The sequence below is a fragment of the Mus musculus genome, chromosome 4 (assembly GCF_000001635.26).
Source record: "Mus musculus strain C57BL/6J chromosome 4, GRCm38.p6 C57BL/6J".
NCBI lineage: Eukaryota > Metazoa > Chordata > Mammalia > Rodentia > Muridae > Mus > Mus musculus.
Genome location: NC_000070.6, coordinates 120,187,309 through 120,207,070, shown reverse-complemented (window position 1 = coordinate 120,207,070; position 19,762 = coordinate 120,187,309). Strand labels below are relative to the sequence as shown.

The 19,762-nt window shown below is 50.7% G+C and overlaps 2 long non-coding RNA genes across 5 annotated transcripts in view; one reads left to right on the top strand and one right to left on the bottom strand.

Annotated features, from left to right (window-relative positions):
• The window catches only part of Gm36134, a 107,967-nt gene that overhangs the window by 55,081 nt on the left and 33,124 nt on the right, over positions 1–19,762 (top strand). The gene's annotated exons all lie outside the window — the stretch shown is intronic.
• Gm36013 lies at positions 6,755–16,288 on the bottom strand. 2 transcript variants are annotated; one of them, XR_868081.1, is made up of 3 exons: positions 16,249–16,288; positions 10,880–10,993; positions 6,755–6,858 (listed from the first exon to the last, which is right to left on the bottom strand). It is a non-coding gene; the product is annotated as a predicted gene, 36013 (long non-coding RNA). The 2 variants fall into 2 exon arrangements; XR_376601.1 differs by lacking the exon at positions 16,249–16,288 and adding an exon at positions 14,456–14,594.

Genomic DNA, 19,762 nt, shown 5'->3' with positions numbered 1-19,762 from the left:
ACTCAACACAGCCCCCTATCTGTACGCAACTCTTTGTACCATTTCCATATTAGCAAAAAGCTGCTGATTCTAAATGGGTCAGAATTGGTTAGGATTCCAAGGCAAGTTTTCATTCGGCGTTAGGCTCTACGGTGCTTGAGATACCACAGCAGACTGCAGAGATGCCTGTAGCTTTTGGTTAAGACAAGGTGGGAGGACTGTGGCAGACGCTTGTACCTGGGAGCAAGGCCAAGCCCTTCTTTGTTAATTAATTTGCCTTTTGAGAATCAGTTCCTGGCTTGCCCCCTTGGCACTATTGGAGGCTAAACACCTGACCATGTACTACGAGGCAATTGTTTAATTCGAGACACCATCCGTATTGTCTGCCCTACTGAGACCTTCACGTGAGCATGTCTGGCAAATCCCTTTCACCAGAGGGAGACAGTATAAATCAGCCTGGACCACAGCAGGTTCAGGAAGCACAAAGGCGTTGCCCTAGTAAGGTGCCTGGGGAGCAGGTGGCCACAAACCTGCTTTCTCTGCCTTTGCCAGCCAGTGCTTATGCTCCTGTAAAAATTCTGCATGACCAACTTACTGGAAAGAAAACTAGGGAGACTGGCTCTGTGTGGTCTGCTGGCCCCAGCTGGAGTGGGATGTTAGGGTCATACAGCCCTACCAGAGCAGTCCTGAGGCAGATGGGAAATGTTCCTAGGGGCTGTGCTGTAGTGGTACATCTCAGTCATTGCTTAAGTCTAGATTGGTTCATGGTGAGTGGCTACTGATTTGGCTGGCCGGCCAGGCCCTGGAAGAGATGAGGTTGAAGGCCCAGTGGAAAGGAGCCTATGAAGGCGATGGCTTAGTTGGTAAAATACTTGCTTTATAGTCTGGTTAGCTTTATGCTAACTTGACACAAGCTAGAGTCATCTGAAAGGAAGGAGCATCAGTTAAGAAAATGCTGCCCTAACATGTTTTCTTAATTAGTGATCAATGGGAGGAGAGCCCAGTGCATTGTGGGTGGGACCATCCCTGGACTGGTGGTCCAGGGTATTATAAGAAAGCAGGCTGAGCAAGCCATGAGGAGAAAGTCAGTAAGCAGCACACTCCATGGCCTCCACCTCAGCTCCCGCCTCCAGGAACCTGCCCTGCATGAGTTCTTGTCCTGACTTTCTTCAGTAGTGGACTGTGGTGTGGAAGTGTCAGCCAAATAAACCCTTTCGCCCCAAGTTGCTTTGGTCATGGCTTTTCATCACAGCAATATTAACCCTAACTGAGACACCCTGTAAGCTTGAGGACCATAGTCCAATTTCCAGAACCCATGTCAAAAACAACAACAGAAAAGGCAGGCATGATGGTGCATGCTTGCCATCCCAGAGCTGTGTAGGCAAAGACAGGCAGGTCCCTGAGGCTCACTAGCTAGGCAGCCCAGCTTACTTGGTAAGTGCCGGGCCATTGAGAGACCTCGTCTCAAAATAAATAAGTAGGCAGACAATAGCACCTGAGATTGCCCTCTGACCTTCAAACGTATGTGTGGACATATGCATGCATGCCCTCACACACATGCGTCTGCACACACATGTGCCTGCACACATACACAGAGATATGTGGGTGTATACTGAGAGTAGACCCAGCACCATAATCCTATCTACACCTAAAACCGCATTCATCAAAAGCTCTGGACAACCTCGGGACTCTAAACAGCGGGGTGGAGACAGGGGGATTGCTCTGTGGCTGCCAAGGAGGGTCTTTCCCTCTCTGGTGCCCTCATGATTCACCTGGTATCCTACTCCCAGGGTTTGGGATTTAGAAGTAAATTTTCAAGGATGGATTGCTTCTTCTACTAGGAGATAGGAGGCGACTTATCTTGAAGTGGAAGCAGAGAGGGCACGGTTCGTCCTTCCAGCTCCTCCTGCTATCTAGTGAACAGTCAGCGAAGGGGACTGGGACTCTGCTGAGGCCATAGATTCTTAAACAGGAATCTCATCTTCAGAGAAATACATACAAGGTGTGCACAGACAAGTGGTACTTAATACTAACCAGAAACACACATAGATAGGTGTAGGGTCACGTGCACAAGCATGCATGTGCGCGCGCACACACACACACACACACACACACACACACACACACACACACACACTCCCCTACCAAGCGCATGCTTCCAACAGAACACAGCCCTCCAAGACAAGTCTTGGAGGCTCAGGTGCTCTTTACTGCCTCGGGATCTGCCTTCCTCCCCCACTTCTGCAGTGCCCCTCTGCTCCAGTCGATGGTGCTGAGTGTGTCCTCCTCCTCAGTCACATAGGAGCAGGGCCAGAGTCCACTCTCTCCAGCACTGTCCCAGCACAGCACATGCAGGCACGGGACCGACCGTAGACAAGTGTCTTCCCTGGCACTGATCAGAAAGGTCTATAGCTCCTTGTCTCCACCACTAAACCAGCCTGGCACCTCCCGTGACTCAGGGCCATGGTGTCTGCTCCTGCGTGCCCCATCCTGGGCCCCTCACTCTACAAAGGGCTTGGAAGTTCTGCCTGGGCTCCCATCTGTTTTGTTTACAATTATCTGGCCTGGAAGCCAGGAAGCTGTTCTGAGCAAGTTTTGGCAGACAGTCCCAGGTCTCTGCCTAAAGATCCCTTCTCCCGATAATCCCCTGGGAAACCCACAGCCACCATAGCTGCCTTCTCTTCCTCCTCCTGCTTCTCCTTCTCCTGCTCCTTTTAAGAGCCCCCACTCCAGCTTCAGAATTCCTCAGCAGCCCTGCACGGGCCTGACAGGTATTCTATCCACTACTGAAGGGCTCTCTGCCCACTGTGGTCAGGGCCTGTGGTGGTTACAGGACTGGACCTCTGCCACCTCAGGGAGCCCAGGCCTTCAATCACCCAGAGTCCCACTCCCCCCAGCCACACATAACATTTTCATTGATTCTCTGGGAGTTTTACATCATCCACCCTGATCACAGTCCCTTCCCAGTCCTTCCATGACTGCTGTCCCCTTGTTACCTCCCCTAACCCGAAAGGAAAGAAAAGGAAAGGAGAGGAAAGGAAAGTAGAGGAAAGGAAAGGAAAGGAAAGGAAAGAAAAGAAAAGAAAAGAAAAGAAAAGGTAAGAAAAGAAAAGAAAAGAAAAGAAAAGAAAAGAAAAGAAAAGAAAAGAAAAGAGGAAAGTCCAGTGTGATATCTATATACTCACTGGAGCATGTCAAGCCCACAGCGGCCAGACCCTTAAAAAGAACTGAGTCCTCCCCCACCCCCCACACCTCCACCAGAAGCCATTAACTATGGAGAGCCACGCTTCTCTATCCCTGTCACACTCTTTGATGGCTTCATAGTCCCACTTTTGGCAAGTGTTTCTTCTTTGGGCTCTCTCTTTATGACCTTGGGCCAGTCTTCAGGATTCAGATCGGGCCTGTGTTTTTCCTGAATCTTCTAGCTGCACTGGGACCCTCCCCACATCCTTCAGTCCATCCAAGGACATTGTTTTCAGTTCCCAATACCAGGCTGATGACCTCATCGCTGTGTTGAGCCCCTGGCCGGCAGCAATGGTGAGCAGAAATGTCTGTCTCCACCTTCCAGGGCCTCTTCTCTTGAGAGAAGCAGAAGCCAGGGGAGTCTTCATCAAGAAAGCACAGGATATTATCTGCTCTGAGGAGGAAGGGAATCCTGTCCTGGGCACACAGCATCCTGCAGTGAAATCACGGCAGGTTCTGTAGCCTGAGGTCTCTTTTTGTTGTTGTTTTGAGACAGCCTCTCATGTAGTTCAGGTTGGTCTTAACTTCATATGTAGCCTTGAACTCCTAATCCTCCTGCCTTTACTCCCCAAATTCTGAGATTTCAGGCCTACACCAACACACTCCATTTAGAAATCCTAAGGAAATGAAGATACTTAAGCTAGGACATGAGAGACAAGAAAGGAGCCACCAGGAGAAGAGAAAGGGCCGAGTCTCTGGCACTGTGAAAGCTCCCAGGCAAGAAACAGTCTGGGCATCTCCCTTCTTCCTCTCTTGTCAATTTACCTTTATCCCTTAGTAACTCACATCTTTCCCCCGGCTCTGGTCCAGCCAGAAGGGCCTCTCTGCCATGCCAGGAGCCTGCACCTACATACAGACCTCTGCAAGGCAGTTTCTGGCCTGGTGGGTCAGGACCTGGCAAAGCCAAGCCTTGCTTGGTCTCAGGCTACTGAGGAGAAGAGTCACACCAGGCCTGACCCTCAGCTGCTGTGTGAACTTGCTCATGTTCTCACACTTCCTGGAGCCTCAGGGTCCTCCTGTGTGTGCAGACACAATCATGCCCACTGAAGGGTTGTGGGAAGGGGCATGAGACAGCCAAAGCTTCTCACCAGGTCACCTTGCTCACTAGCCTGGGAACATGGGTCATAGATCTGACTACTCAGATAGCAGCCTCTACACTTAATGGGTGTCTGAGGTCTCCAGATTAAAGCCATTGCTGGTCCTGTCCAAGCAATGAACCCAGGGAGCTTCCTGTCCAGAACAGAGACAGGAGGAGAAACTTACAGCTCTCATCAGCCCATCAGGGTTACTGCTTCCACTTGAGGGCCTGTTGAAGACCCTGGGCCTTGTGTTCTTCTGGAGAGGAGCCTGCATGTGCGTGATCACCACAGGTTAGCCTCAAGGTGATGGATTCCTCAAACTACCATCACACACTGAGCAAACTACCATGCTGGGCTAAGAAGCCACTCGGGAAACCAGGACCAGTTCTCCTACTTGTACGACCATCTAGAACCTCAGCTAGCCGGGTGTCATGTCGGACTCTCCTTCCACTCATGGGGATGGGGGACAGGTACTCGGTGACTATTCTGGACCATGGACTACTTCCAGTTAACAAAACAATGCCACAGTTTGGTTCTTAAATTTCCACCCAAAGCCCACGTGTTAGTCTTGATTCCCCAGCTTGACACTATTGGAAAGTGTGATGGCTAATATTATCAACTAGACAGGATCTAGGCTCACCCAGGGGGGAGCCTCAGAATACCTGTGAGAGCGCTTCTGGACTAGCTTACTCAAGGTGGGAAGTCCCTTCCTGACTGTGGGAGAGGACCTTGGACTGAAGAAAAAGGAGGAGGCTCTCTGACACCAGCTGCTGTCGCTCTCTGCTTCTGAATGCAGAAGCAATGGGACCAACTGCCTCCAGTCCCTGTCACAGTGACTCGGCCCCAAGATGCAGAACCTCAAACTCCAAACCATAGACAGTTTTTCCCTCACATTGCTTTCGTCAGATCTTCTGTCACAGCAACAAAAATAGTAGTAACAAGCTCAGAAGGTGGTGGCTACCTTTAAGAGTTGGGGTAGTGGGAGGGGCTTGGGGACATGTTTTCAAAGAGGATCGAGGGACTCTAATTCTTCCCTCTCTGCTTCTCAGCTGCCATGAGTGGACCACACTAGCTCACACAATCCTCTTCCTTACCACACAGCTCTAAAGCAATAGGCCCAGCCAACCAAGGACTGAAACCAACTCTGTAAGCCAAAATCCTCCCTTCTCTCTCTCTGAGGTGACTGCCTGGGCATTTTGTTACATGGACACAAGACTAATTAATTATGGGGATGACACTGAGCATCAGGGCTTCTAGGAGACCTGGATGGATTTGCTCATCAATCTTGAGACTGGTTTTGCAGACCCAGAGAAGGGAGCCGCCTTCCCAGGGCCACAGCAGGTCCTGTCACATCCTTCCCCAGGACCACAGGAGCCTCCTGGCTCAGTGCTTATAGAGCTGAGGAGAACATGTTCTCCTCACCCTGGGGCCAAGTGACACTTCCCTGACCAGAGGGTCTCCTCCAAGCTGCTCATCCATGGGTACTTCTGCAGAGATACCAGGCAGCCTTGACAAGGCCTGTGACCCAAGTGGATGTCCTCCTCTGGAGGTGCTCTGGTACAAGCCTGCCTTTTTATTTCTTCCCCATAAGCCCTTCTGGGAAAAGGGAGCTACTGCAAGGGGAAGGGTGGGGGGATGGGACGGGTAGGACTTGTACTCAGAAGACCCAGCTGCGCAGTGAGTGACAGGTGCTGTCATGCTTATTAGACTTTAGCACAGCTCAGCTTCTCCTCCCACACTGAAAAGACCTCAGGTCTGAAATCTCAGGTCTGAAAGATTGTCTGTGCCCTGCTTTCCCGACTCAACCCAGCTCCTTGCCCAGGCTGAGAGATGAGCAGGCTCCTTGCTGTCTCTCAGAGCTGTGGCTAAGAAGCCCATCCCCTACCCTTTAGCCCTCCATCTCCAGTGCTGGCTCTAGGCTCTCCAGATGGACCCACCAGTCCCGGGGCGAGGCAAGGCAGCAGGCAACACCTGGGGTGGGAGAGAGAGAAGCAGGAGAAGCAGGCATCCATCTGGCAGGCAGGTGGGTAGGCAGAGCCTCTGGGCCAGGAGGAGGGAAGCCAGAGAGCAGAGCCCAGCTGGAAAAGGGCACTGGGTCACATCTCACCTTCCTGGCACAGAGTCTTCATCCCTGCAAGGTCCGGCTCTGAATATAGTGAGCTGCATCACAGTCTCTGCCTTTCTATTCCACAGGTTTCAGTAGCCTTCAGTCAGCGCACTCTTAACTGATGGTGCCACCCTCAGCTGGAGAGGGTCCACACATGAGCAAGTGACCACCGGATAATGTCCCATGTTGGCTTTCAGATCTGAGTTCTTTCTTTCTTTCTGTTTTTGTTTTTGTTTTTGTTTTTGTTTTTTTTCGAGACAGGATTTCTCTGTATAGCCCTGGCTGTCCTGGAACTCACTTTGTAGACCAGGCTGGCCTCCAACTCAGAAATCCGCCTGCCTCTGCCTCCCAAGTGCTGGGATTAAAGACATGCGCCACCAGGGCCCAGCACTGAGTTCTTTCAGTTGAGGCGAATGATCCACCCTGAGATCAGGAGCTGAGAGAGCACACCTGAAAACCGACATTAACAAGTGTTAGGAAAATTTAGCCACTGGTTTTGCTGTGTGGTATAAGAATTTGGGCCTGCCTCCTCTGCTGGCTGCAACATTGTTGCTGCTAAAGGTTCCTTAGGGGTCCTTTGGGGCTCTAACCTTCCGTGGTGCCATAGTAACAGCTCATCTTGTGAGCATTCATCAAATCCAGTCCTCCTAAACCTAGCACAGCTGTGATTTCCTTTGTGAAGACTGACTCAGGAAAGGTAATTGCCTAAGCTCCCTGCTAGTTACTTACCCCAGACTGTTGGGGCAGAGTCTACCCACTGGACACTACTGCTCCATCTTCTAATGTCTATCTACTTTTGACAATGCCCTTCACATGGGTGTACCAAAGAGCATGGGTGGACTTGTTTCTGGGTTTGGTCTCTGTAGCTTTAAGAGAACTTTCTCTTTCTCTCGATCTCTCTCTCTCTCTGCTGCAGTTTTCTGAAGAAACTGGCCAAGCTGGCTGGGAATCACCAGCCAAGAGAACTCTGTGCAAGAATGTCAAGCAGACTCTTGCCTGGGAAGGCAGATGTGTGTGGAGGGAGGGACAGGCGTAATTAGGGCAGTAGCTCGTAGGGGGACTTGCCTCCTTCATGGGGGGAAGATGGCAGGCCATCTGTCAGCAAGTCCTCTTGACTCTTTCTTGAGTTGGGCACCGTGGGGGGTAGAGCGATGGAGGGGAGTACAGAGCTCTTTTCCAGGGCTGAATGCCCTGACATGAAGACACCTCCCGCTCTACTTCTCTGGCCCCACCCCCAGCCCCAGGAGCCCAGATCCTGTTTGGAGAGATAAGGTTTGCCCTGAAAGTGAGGGAACAATGGTATGGGTGGTGCCAAGTGTGTGGTCTATTAACTCATTAATAAGCATTTACAGAGCCTTCTGGGAACCAGACACAGATGGACGGACGGACGGGGCCAGGCAAAGGGACACAGATGTGGGGCATGAGCTTCCCTCTAAACACAAGGTCAGGGGAGGCACACCAGGAAACAGATGCTCAGAAGTTGGGTGGTACACAGCAGGCACCAAGTGCTGATCTTCATGCTTCCTGTGGGCTTCCTGGTTTAATTGTCCCCCAAATCCTAGCAATCGTTGCTGCTCTGGTCCTTTGGAAATGGAGGCCGGCCGGCTGGCAGGCCGGGCAGAGGCTCCTGACTTGCTTAAGATCTTGCAGTATATCTGAGGCTGAGCTAAGACAATTCCTAGCCTTGCCCTCCTGTGCAAACTCCTGGGAGGATGGGCCTCAGCCAGGGCTGAGGAGGGCTTGAGGAAGTCAGGGTGGTTCAGGGTGGTCCTTGCTCCAGGGCTCAGGGATTTAGGACTGCCCTGAAAGGGGTCACAGGTGTGGGGATTAGAATCTTGTCAGAGGGGTTGTGTGAGTAGCACCAGGGCGCTGCAAGGGAGAGAGTGTGCTAACTTGTGACTAAGGATGGTGTCTGAAGGGATGGTCAGCAGGTGCTCTCTCCAGTTGGAAGATGGCCACAGTAAGCTTAGGGAACAGTATTCATGGGATGAGGAGTGCTCCAGAAAGAAGATCAGAGATGTGGTAGGAGCAGATGGGAGCTTCCTGAGGCTGGGTGGAGGAAGACCCATGGAGAAGGTTAATGCCAGAGAACATAGGGAAAGTGGGTGGGGCCCAGTCATGGAGTCCTGGGTTCCAACTTCAGCACGTGTGCCTGGGGCCACAGTGTTGCTGGAGTGTGAACAAGTCAGACATGTCCATGGCCTTTGCGGAATCTGCAGTTCAGGAGCCAGGAGACATGAATCAAATAACCGCAGGCACCCACAGGGACTGCAAGCAGCCTGGCAGCGGAGGGAAAACACAGGTTCCCCAGGGAACCGTGGGTGGGTAGGAAATGAGGGGTGCAGCCCTGGGCCTGGTCTCTGAGGGTGAAGGCGAAACACTCCAGACAAAGGGACTAGGAAGAGCACAGCCGGAAGCTACAAGAAGGCGGAACCAAAGGCCAGAAGCTAAGTCAGAGCAACCCTGGTCAATAGTGTTAGGTTTGGTGCCCAAGATGTTAGGGCTTTGAATGGTGAAAAGCCCTGGGAAGGCTGGTGATACAAAAAGATCTGTGTTCTAGAAAGATCCCCCGGACTATTGAAGGAGAGTAGAATGAAGGGTAAGTGTCCTGGAGATGTGTGGAGAAGCTGTTCTGAAGCAGGGATTGTGTGGGGTGGGGAGAGAAGGGAAGGAGTGGGGAGGGGAGGGAAGGGGGAGGCCCGGCCTGTCAATCAGGTGCACTGAGAGATTGCACAAATAATGGACATAGTGTCAGACTAGGTGCTGGGGTTGGGGGCTGGTCAGACAGACCTTAACAGCCTTGTAGGTGACTGAAGATCCATAGTCAGCTTTAGGCCCACCCTTCACATCCCTGACAACACACTAAGTTTGAAGAAAGGAAAGACCCATAACTGACCTTCCTTAGGTTTTGAAATTCCATATGAAAGGTAGAAAAACTCCACAAATGTCCCTTCACAGTGTTCAGAGCACTGCGTCATGAGGAGGAAGCTAGAGAGTGAAGGACTTTGCTTGAGGCTCATTATGAGACAGCTATGATCTGGCAAGGTGTGGCAACTTTATAGATTTCTTAAAAATTGTTTCTTTAATTCTGCTTTAAAAGGATTTATTTTATCTATGCATGTATATGATGCATTGCAGAGCCTGCTTACTGTGTGTGTGTGTGTGTGGGATTCTGCGCAGCTGGAGTTCCAGGATTCTGTGCGACAACCTGCTTGTTATATAAGTGCTGAATTCTCATCTCTTGTGATTGTACAGCAAGCACTTTTAATCCCTGAGCCATCTCTCTGGCCCTTATTTTTCTCTAATTATTTTTGATCTATGTTGTTACATGATTTTTTTGGTCAAAATAATGGGATCTGAGTTCTAACCCTAACCCTGGGTAGAAACATGACACTCTAAACTGCTCCAAAGATAATATGAGAAGAAAACCATAGTATCCCCTCCCTCAAGAGTTAAAAATCCACATGGCCTTGTCAGTCATCTCCACAGGAAAACCTTCCTTCAACATTTACAGCCGTCACTTGGGGCTGGAGAGATGGGCTCAACAGTTAAAGCGCATTCACTGGCTGTTATTCCTGAGTTCAATTCCCAGCAACCACATGTTGGCTCACAACCATCTCCAATAAGATTTGATGCCCTCTTCTGGCGTGCAGGTGTATATGCAGATAGAGCACTCATAAAGATAAAAATAAATTATTTTTAAAAAAAAAAATCTGTAACTTCAAGAAACAGGTTAAGGTTTAAAAGATGGGAGGAATAATTATCCCTTAATGAGATTCGTTTCTTGTAGACCCTGGAAGTCCCTCTCATGATGCTGCTTACAGACCTCACTGCTAAGCCTGAAAGCTTTCTGAGTTAGAACTCAGAAAGCAAAGCATAGTGTTTTTCCTTTCCTTTCTTTCTTTCTTTCTTTCTTTCTTTCTTTCTTTCTTTCTTTCTTTCTTTCTTTCTTTCTTCCTTCCTTCCTTCCTTTCTTTCTTTCCTTTTTTTTTTTTTTTTTTTTTTTTTTTTTTTTAAATTTCTTGAGACAGGGTTTCTCTGTAGCCCTGGCTGTCCTGGAACTCACTTTGTAGACCAGGCTGGCCTTGAACTCAGAAATCCGTCTGCCTCTGCCTCTTGAGTGCTGGAATTAAAGGCCTGTGCCATCTCTGTCCTGCTACTCTGGACATCCTTACTGTTCTCCTCTCTGAATGCCTGTCCCTACACCACTTCCCTCGTAGCTTCTGGAAGACTTGCATTGCTAAGTCTTCTTACTGCCTTGATCCCTAACTCAAAAAGCCTGGCTTTCCCACTTCCTCTCACTCGTCTTCCTTTCCCCAGTAGCTGCTGAGATTTAATTGGCCTGCCCTGCTGTTTGTCTCCCAGATTCCAATAAAATGGCCTTTCTGGTGGCACCAGAATGTTTGGTGGAGCTGTTTATAAGAGCTGGTGGGTGGGGAGCAGGTTTGCAGAGAGTTAGCTCTAGACTTACCAGGCAGCAATAGCCTGAGAGACATTCATCCAGGCGGGAGCCTACAGGTTCTGAGTTCTCAGGACTGGGGATCAGAAGGCAGTCTGTGTAGACATAGGATCTAGGAATCACTGGCTGGAATTGGAAATACAAATCATGGTGGTGAGGGTAGGTTGGAGGAACAGAGGACACTCAATATTGCAGGAGCTGCAGGCAAAACAGTGGGAGCCACAGAAGTGGTCTGCAGGGGCAGTGCTGTTGCTGAGCCAGACAGGCTGAAGATACAGCCTGGTCCTGCAAATGGAATACCCTGGGTTCTTGAGCAAGGAGCTGGTTGAGCAGAGGATGTGTGCTAGGGGTAATGGGGACAAGATGGCCTTGTGGATTTGGGAAGGGGACCTGAAGAGGAGAGGTCACAGACAGGAAATGAGATTGACGGAGGGAAGAGGGGGCTAATTGCCTAGTTAAAGGGAATAGGGCAGGGGGGGGGAGGGTGTGTTGGGGTCTGAATGAGAATGAAGGGAACTGACATATATGTGTGAAAATGCTATAACAAAGGAGCTAGAGAGATGGCTCAGAGGTTAAGAGCACTGGCTATTCTTCCAAAGGTCCTGAGTTCAATTCCCAGCAACCACATGGTGGCTCACAACCACATATAATGGGGTCTGATGCCCTGTTCTGGTACCCAGGTGTACATGGAGATAGAGCATAATAGAAATTTTAAAGACTGTTTAAAATTTTTTTTTAAAATGCTATAATGAAACCTATTACCTTATATCCAAGATCACCAAAAGATAATTGGAGAAAGAGAGAGAGAGAGAGAGAGAGAGAGAGAGAGAGAGAGAGAGAGCACCCAGAATTCAGAAGGCTCAGCCAGCACAAGAGACAGGCAGTGGAGGGGTGGGGAGAGACTGCCTGAGAAGAGTAAGCCTTGCCTTCACAGACTCAGCCCTCTAGGCCAAGAACAAGACACTGTAGCACCCCTAGAGGAAAGGAATTGGGCTTTTTAGCTGAGTAATTGTAAGGCAAGCCAGCAACTGCCCTTTGGCTCTCTCAGGGAAGGCCTCTTGGGGCTGGAGAGGCTGGAGGCAGGGAGGAAGAGTTGGGGAAGAGCTCTGGCCAACAGGAGAGAGAAATCCTCTCCACAGGCTCCTGGGGGTCATCAGTCAAGCACAACTGGCAGGATCCTGACCTCTGACCCACCTAGCTTGGGGTAGTACACAGGTTTTGGAGCCTGGATCTCTGTTGGCCTTAGGAAGCTGAACTGGAGTCCAGCTCTGTCTTGTCCTGGGAAGCTGCGACTTGGCTTCCACCCTGCCAGCTGTGGCCAGTACAAAGAGACAGAGGCATAGGTGACGGCACAAAGGTAAAGGGTACCCAAGCACTGATGCCTGAGGAAGGGCATCACCCCCACTTTTGCAAGCAAGGAACGCATACCCCACTAAACTTGCATTTTGAGGTAGCAGGGTCACCAAGCTTCCACTGGTGGACAGAGAGACCTCCTGTCCTTTGAGGAGGCCACTGCCTTCGACGACGAAGTTGTACATGGGCAAAGGCCAAAATGGATCTATTGCACCAAACCCAGATGGAGTTGAGGATGGTAGAGGAAGGGTGTCCTGAGACAGAGGGTCAACTCTGGGACAGAGTGGGTGGAGCGGGATTGGTATGTCCAAGACAAAACCATGGAGGCGCTTGATGCCAAGGGGTCTGGCTTGGACCCTGTGGACATGGGGAGCCATGGAAGGTTTGAGAGGAAGGGTCAGCAGTCTGATATCAGGATCTACACCAGACACGCAGGATAAGGCTGGAGTCCAGCAGCAGAGGAGAATGAGAAAGTCTGTTGGCAGGTTTGCATGTGGGAAGGACAAGGACTGGCCTGAGGGAGCCACCAGCCTCTCCAAGTCCAAGGCTAAGTTGTCGACATCCTTGGGAAGGGGCAGGAGATCTGGCAGACTCAGCTCTGCACCAGTGATGGGCTGGAACATGTCTGGGGGTGTCTGTCTCTGTGATTTTGCTGTCTGTTCACTAACTGATCTGTCTTGGCTGCAGCTGAGAGCTTGCGAAAGCCCGCAGCTGTCTTGGCTTCTCTGGGCCTGGGGTTCCATCGTTCTCTGCTAGAGTAGGCCAGTGGTTGCCCCTACCTCTGCTCCAAGGGCCTGCCTGCTTGTTACCCTGACACTTGCTCTCCAAACTCAGCGTTACTCGGAGCCCAGTGGAAGCTCGCCCTGGCCTCCCCTCCCCCAGGTCTCATCCCACATTTACAATGGGCTCTTTTTACTTCTGTTTATTTTTAAAAATTCACTTAAAACATAAAAATGTGTAGTGACTGAGTGGACACACACACAGACACAGTGCATGACGTTCACAAGGAATCTAGAAGAGAGCATCAGATCCTCTGGAGATGGACTTAACTGTTGTTTGCCAGCCACTGGTATGGTTACTGGGAACTGAACTCAGGTCCTCTGCAAGAGCCGTCAGTGTTCTCTCTGGCTGAGCCGTTTCTCCAGCCCCACACAGGGTTCTTCCCAAGCAGGGTTACACTTATTAAGTTCATGCTCCTCAGCCTTTGTGAGGTTAAGCGTCATGTCATGAGGTCAGCCAGGTGTCAGGAGCCCCTGAATCCAGACCTCACTGATGACTGTGTTCTGTGTCCCAGAGATAGTAGGCCACCTGAGCCCCAGTTTTATTCCTGATATCACTCTGTGTGACCCTGACAGGTCCATCCAGCCTGCTAGGAAGGGGATGGGAGGCTCCATGGTCATCACAGCTCCTCAGCTCAGCTTCTGAAAGACTGAATGGATCCCTTATGCAGCAAATACCCCTGATCCTTCCTGGGCAATCAACTTGTGTGTGTGTGTGTGTGTGTGTGTGTGTGTGTGTGTGTGTGTGTGCACATATAGGTACTGCGGCTAGTTTAACTGGATGAAGGAATGGTCCACAGGTCAGGGTAGGGTCCAGGCAACATACACAGTCACTGAGACAGCACCCAGAAGGCCAGAAGACAGCCACTGGCATCACCGGCCAACCCATGCCATGGAGATTGCCAGTCTATTGCTTTCCCTACTTCTTTCTCAGCCCATTTTGTCTCAAGTCCCTTTCCACGTACTATGCTGGCTGGGCACTTTTTGCTTATTTGGTGTCACTAGCCAATGTCTTTATCTGTTTTTCATTGCTGTAACAGCTTGCCTAGGGTACAGAAGAGAGGGAGAGAGAGAAAAAAAAAAGGCCAAGGTCCCACAATAACAAATTAATTTCAGACAGATAAGCATTACTTCATTCAGAAGACTTCTGCCCAGGCCACAGCCCCTGGCTGGCACCCACCCACCTACACTGGGAGACCAACTTTTCCACCCTACCCATTCGACCCTACCTTTAACCACCGTGGAGGGCAGACAATAGCTCCGCTTCATAGACGAGAAACCAAGGCCAGGAGCATTTCTCAGTCAGAAGCAGTGTTTGGGGGAGAGGGTCCTAAAGTTAAGCCCCAACTCTCTGATTTGTCAGCCTGAGGGTGGAGTGATGAGCATAAATATCACTTGCTCTCTGCAAAACAGATCCCCATTCCTATCTTGAGGATAACAGGGAACGAGGCCTTACCTGTCATAAGCTGTGTGTCCTCAGCAACCCCCTCAACCTCTCTGAAACTGGAAGCTTGCGTTTGGTTTAGGAATGGGGGGAAATGACTCTTGATTCACTGGGGTGGCTGGGGGTTCCCGACACATACTAGCCAAGCTGGTATCCAATAAACTGCAGTTTATCTGAAGCTGCCAAACTTCTAAAGAAAACAAGGAGGGCTCTGGGGTCCAGCCCACAGTTATCTCTCATGTTGTAAATATGGCTGCTATGAACATCTGGATTATTTCCTACAGATAAAGTCCCACAGTGATTGCTGTGCAGGTCAAAGGGCATGATTGTATATGCAAGTCAGCAGCTTTTGTTTTTGGAGCTCAGTCAAGCAGTCCTGGGTGTGGTCCCCACTGGGGCAATACTAATATGTGGCCTTGGGTGGGTGACTCCACCCCTGTATGCCTTTGGTGCTTATCTGTCCATCAAGGATAACGCCATTACCTGTCTCAAGGGATTGCTGCCGCTCTTGAAGAAAGTGCTCATAAACTTTGCTTTTTATTATGGCTCTGGCTTGCTCTGATCCAACTTCCCCAGTTAATCAATAGGGAAATCCAGGCTGAGTGAGGGGAGGAGCTGGATGGCAAGGTCACACAGCTTTTATTGGTGGCCCAGATAGGGTTGGACCTGCTCCAGTCTCTCCTCTGGGAGGCCCACCTAGAACCCAAGTGGGGCCGGAGCTGGAAGGGACTGAAGCTACTGTAGAACAAGGTCTCCAGGTTGCAGAAGTGGAGAGTAAGTGGAGGGATGCGGGATCCTGGGATGACCTTGTGGCACACACTTGCCTTCTCAGCTCTTGGGGAAGCAGGAGGATGGATGTGAGTCCGATTCCAGCCTGAGCTGCTTCGGAGAGTTCAAGGCCAGCCTATGTTACATAATAAGAACCTTCTTGAAAGAAGAGAAAGAGAGAGAAAGAGACAGAGACAGACAGAGAGAGAGAGACAGAGACAGACAGACAAGAGACACACAGGGAGAGAGACAGACAGACAGACAGACAGAGAGACGAGACACACAGGGAGAAAGAGAGAGAGAGAGAGAGAGATAGACATATGGATATTGCAACATATGCCTCTAATCCAGCATTTGTAGGTAGAGGCAGAGGGATCAGGAGTCAAGGCATTCTTTGCATATACAGATGTTTGAGCCCAGCCCGTTTCAGGACAAAAACCAAAACCAAAATGACCGAAAGTCCCTTGGGCCTCTGCATCATGCTGTTGCCCAGCAGGCCCCTCACCTTCTCTGTCTCCATGTGTTTGCTTCTGCTGTGTGCACTGTAATGATCTCCCTAACCAATCTGCCTTGAATTAAATGACCTTCTTACTCGATGGAGACATTGGAGCCTCCTTTATCTGTCTTCCAAGGTCACAGCATGCCTTAGGGAACACTGATTAAATAGAAGGAACTTGGGGGATTTCAGAGCTGGCCTGTCAGTTATATTTTTTTCCTAATGGGAAGGGGAAAAACCCAAAGGAAATGAACCTTGCTCAAGGAGATATGCTTGATCAGTAATGCTCTCATAAACGTCGACCAAGATGGCCTCATGGGCCAAGTGCTAAGCTGGCAAGGTCCAGGCATGGCAGAAGAAATAGACTTGGGAATGGAAAAAACAAAACAAAACAAAACAAAACAACAACAACAACAAAAACAACCCCCAAACCAAACTCTGGTTCAAGTCCACACTAACCCTCCTTCCTGGGACCATATTATGGCTTTTTCCCCCCTCGACCTCAGTTCTGTCACTTAGGAAATGGAGATGCCAAACCTACCTACATCTTGAGGCTCCTACAAGCAGGAGTTAATGACATCTTCAATAGGTACAATAAGCTCCGAGGGGTCTTCAGGACACTAGCTGGGTGATGTCTAACCAGCAGATCCCAGGCCAAAGTTCAGCTCCTTCAGTTAGCGGCTGTGTGTCCTTGGATGAGTTGATTCCCTACTCTGACCCTCAGTTCCTCCTCTGTGAACGTGAATGGGTTTTTATGCTCGCTTCCTGCTCCTTCCTCCTCCAGCACCACGGATCTTGTGTCTGTTCTGTTCTCTGTTTCTTTCCTCAATGCTTCCTGAGCAGGAAGTTACCTTCCTTTCTCCCTCCAGTATCCCCAAGATCTAGCTCAGTACTCAGCATAGCAGGTACTTAATACATATCTGTGCGCTTAACGGAAGGGTGGGTGACTCTGTAAAAGCAACAGAGTTCATGATTCCTACTCCAAAGAATGCTCCACGTGAAATGTGACATGGACTGTGTCTCTCAGCACACAGTAGGGCCAGTCAATCAGGAGAGAGCTGCTCACCACTCCCCCAACACCCTGCAGTGGAGGCAGGATAGTCCAGCAGCTCTTGCAGGGTGGCTTCACTTCCTGGCTCAGCCTGGGCTCTCTAATTGCTCTCCTCTTCTTGGCAGCTTCAGAAGCTGGCTAATGAGTTTGCACCCGGCTGGCCCCTGGGCTTGGCCACACAGCCCAGACCTGCCTGCCCATCTGCAGGCAGACAAAGGCCCTCTGTCCCTGGGATCTGCTTCCTGCCTGCCCACCACATCGCTTACAAACTGAGCTCCTTGGCTGCCAAGTCCCTGTTTTGCATTCAAGGAGCCCAAAATCTCTACATGGGTGGAGCATGCAGAGCCCAGGGGAGGAAAGAGTCTTTGCCCTTTGGGGTAGAGTCCCTAGTACGTGTTCCAGGACTGTCCAAACTATAGGTGCTATAAAAGACTGTGCTTGGTACAACCAAAAGCCGGCCTGCCTGAGTTGGAGCCTCTCCCCCTCCCCAGCTGTGTGACTTTTGCTGGACAAGTCTCCCTCTCATCTTCTGTTTCCTCATCTGTAGGGCAGCTTTAGATGCCACGAGCACACGGGTGGAAAGCGTTCACCTCAACTCCTGACCCATGGCAGCACATCTGTGCTGTTTGGGGACCCCTTTTTGATCTGGGATCCTTAGTCCAGGGATGCTCAGCACAGTGCTACAGACCCTTAGGACAGGAGCAGGCCATCTTTGTTTACAGAGTGTTTGTCATCCTTCCTAGTACCACCCTCTCTGATCTGGAGGTTTCTTGTCAAGCTCTTAAGTCTCTGGTTTCCTCTAGGAACCCGAGATTCCCCACAGCCAGACTATACTGGAAGCATCCTATCTCTAAGTGCCCCTAAACAACTGCTCCAGCCTGGGAGCCCCAAGTAACTTGGGTGGCTAGCAGTAAGCATTAGGACAAGGGGGATGGTGGCTTCTTCAAGGACAGAAGCTAGCAGCTCTTTGAACTGCTTCCTCTAACATTTCCTTGGAGCCTCCATCTTCCTTTTACACAAAGGATCACAGACACTATCCTTGTGTATCCATTCTGTCCTGCTCACCACTATGGTCCCTGTCCAAGTCACAACTCCTGTATCCAGCATCTGCTGCCAACCCCATGATGCATCATGTTCCGTGCATCCCATGCAAGAGCCCCAGAGCAGTCTGCTGTGTGCAGTGGCTAGGCTTTGCTCCCAGCTGTCCCAGTGCCCTTCTCTCCCCTCCCCCTCCTGTAGTGCTCCCAGCTCCCTGCACCAGCACAGCTCTGCCCTGCTGCAGGCTCTGGACCAACCCTGAGCTCACCACCCTGCTGGAGCACATGTCTGCCCAGCATGGCATTCAGTTTATTTATGAGGCTGACTGTCTGCCCTCGATCCCGGGAGCCCCAGGGCAAGGGCCTGTCTGATTCATTGCCCGGCTCAGGGTCTGGCCGGCATCAGAGAGCGTGTGCTGAGCAGCAGTGATGGGAGCTGGCTCGGGCAGGAGGCATCACAGGCTGGTTGGCACACAGCTCAGGCTTAGGGCTGCGGGTGGCGGGCTTGCCGATGCCAGGGCTGCTGGAGAGGGCCAGGAAGCCTCCTTTGCTCCTCCTCCTTCCTCTGTTGGGCAATGACTCATTCACTCAGCAACTTCTTGTTCATTCATATGTGCGTATGCTACTTTACCCCCATTCAATAACAAGCTCATTCATTCATTCACTCCCTCATTTCTTCACCGTCCCATTGTGAACATCTGCCCATTACGATCATCTTAAGCTTTGATCTTGCGGTTAGTCTCACCATCTGTGGGAATCCTCAGGACTCGGGGGAAAACTGTTCCAGGCCATCTCTAAAGACTGCCTCTTTAAGGGTAGAGGAAGACTGAGCTGGAGAGGGAGGCGGGGCATAGATGTATCAGCAAATAACTGCAGCCAAATGGTTGGGGTTGTGGTGGGAGTAGATCATGTGACCACAGAGGGATGTGAGTAGACCTCACTGAGGAACGGTCTCATGAGGTTGGGTGAAAAGGGCATGAGGGACTAGTAGACACCAATCAAGAGCTTCATGGGAATAGACAGTGTCAGAACTGAGACAGAGGCAATGTCTCTACCACTTGAAGGCTGCTTGGCTGGATTGAGGAGGGTAGGAGGGGCAGGAATTGACAACAGCTGCCACCTTCCACTGAGAGATACTGAATCCAGACATTTATTCTATGCATTACAGTGTTCTAGTGGCTGGGAATCTGAGCCTGGTTGACAGGCAGCTGGGAACACAAGTATCTCTGCAATGTAAGATATCTTTAAGTGCTTTTCAAAGCTTGGGAACTGGGGGGTGAATAGTTTGCTCCTCCAGCAGACACCACTGAGGAACGCTATAGCTCACGAAAGTGTCTGGGCACTGGGAACATCACTTGTTGATGGCTTCTTCAACTCTGTGCTCAGCACAAGATTGAGACCTGTGGCCGGTGTGAGGCTCAGAAGCAACGTGGGCTCCATGGTACTGTAGACTTCTAGCAGTTGTCCTCAAATTTAAGCAGCTATGTGAGATGGGGAGGTTCAGGGAGTACAGAGGGTTCTAGATGCTCATGAGGAATAAGTCTGTCAGCAGGGGAGAAGAGTGGAGGACCAGAGAATATAGCAAGCTGGTCCTCTAGGCCCATCCATCCAAGCCAGCCCAGCCCAGCCCAGCCCAGCCCAGCCCAGCCCAGCCCAGCCCAGTCTCTTCAGCAGTGAGGACTGAGGCTGTTCAGTCCTCCAGCTGAAGGCTGGCTCCAGCTCTGAGCTGCAAGTCTCTCCAAGCCAATGCATGTGGGGTACAAAGCTCTACCACATCCCTTGTAGGATGTCAGTATCAGCCTGCATAAAACACCCTGAGAAGGACCCTGAACCTAAACCCAAGGCCAGAGTGAATACTGCCACTGCTGGAACAGAGCAGGTACTCAGAGCCCTGGTGTCTTGAGCTGTGGACTCAGACACTGTGAACCCCTCTGGAGATCTCAAGGGTCTAAGAGAGTGCAGTGTCT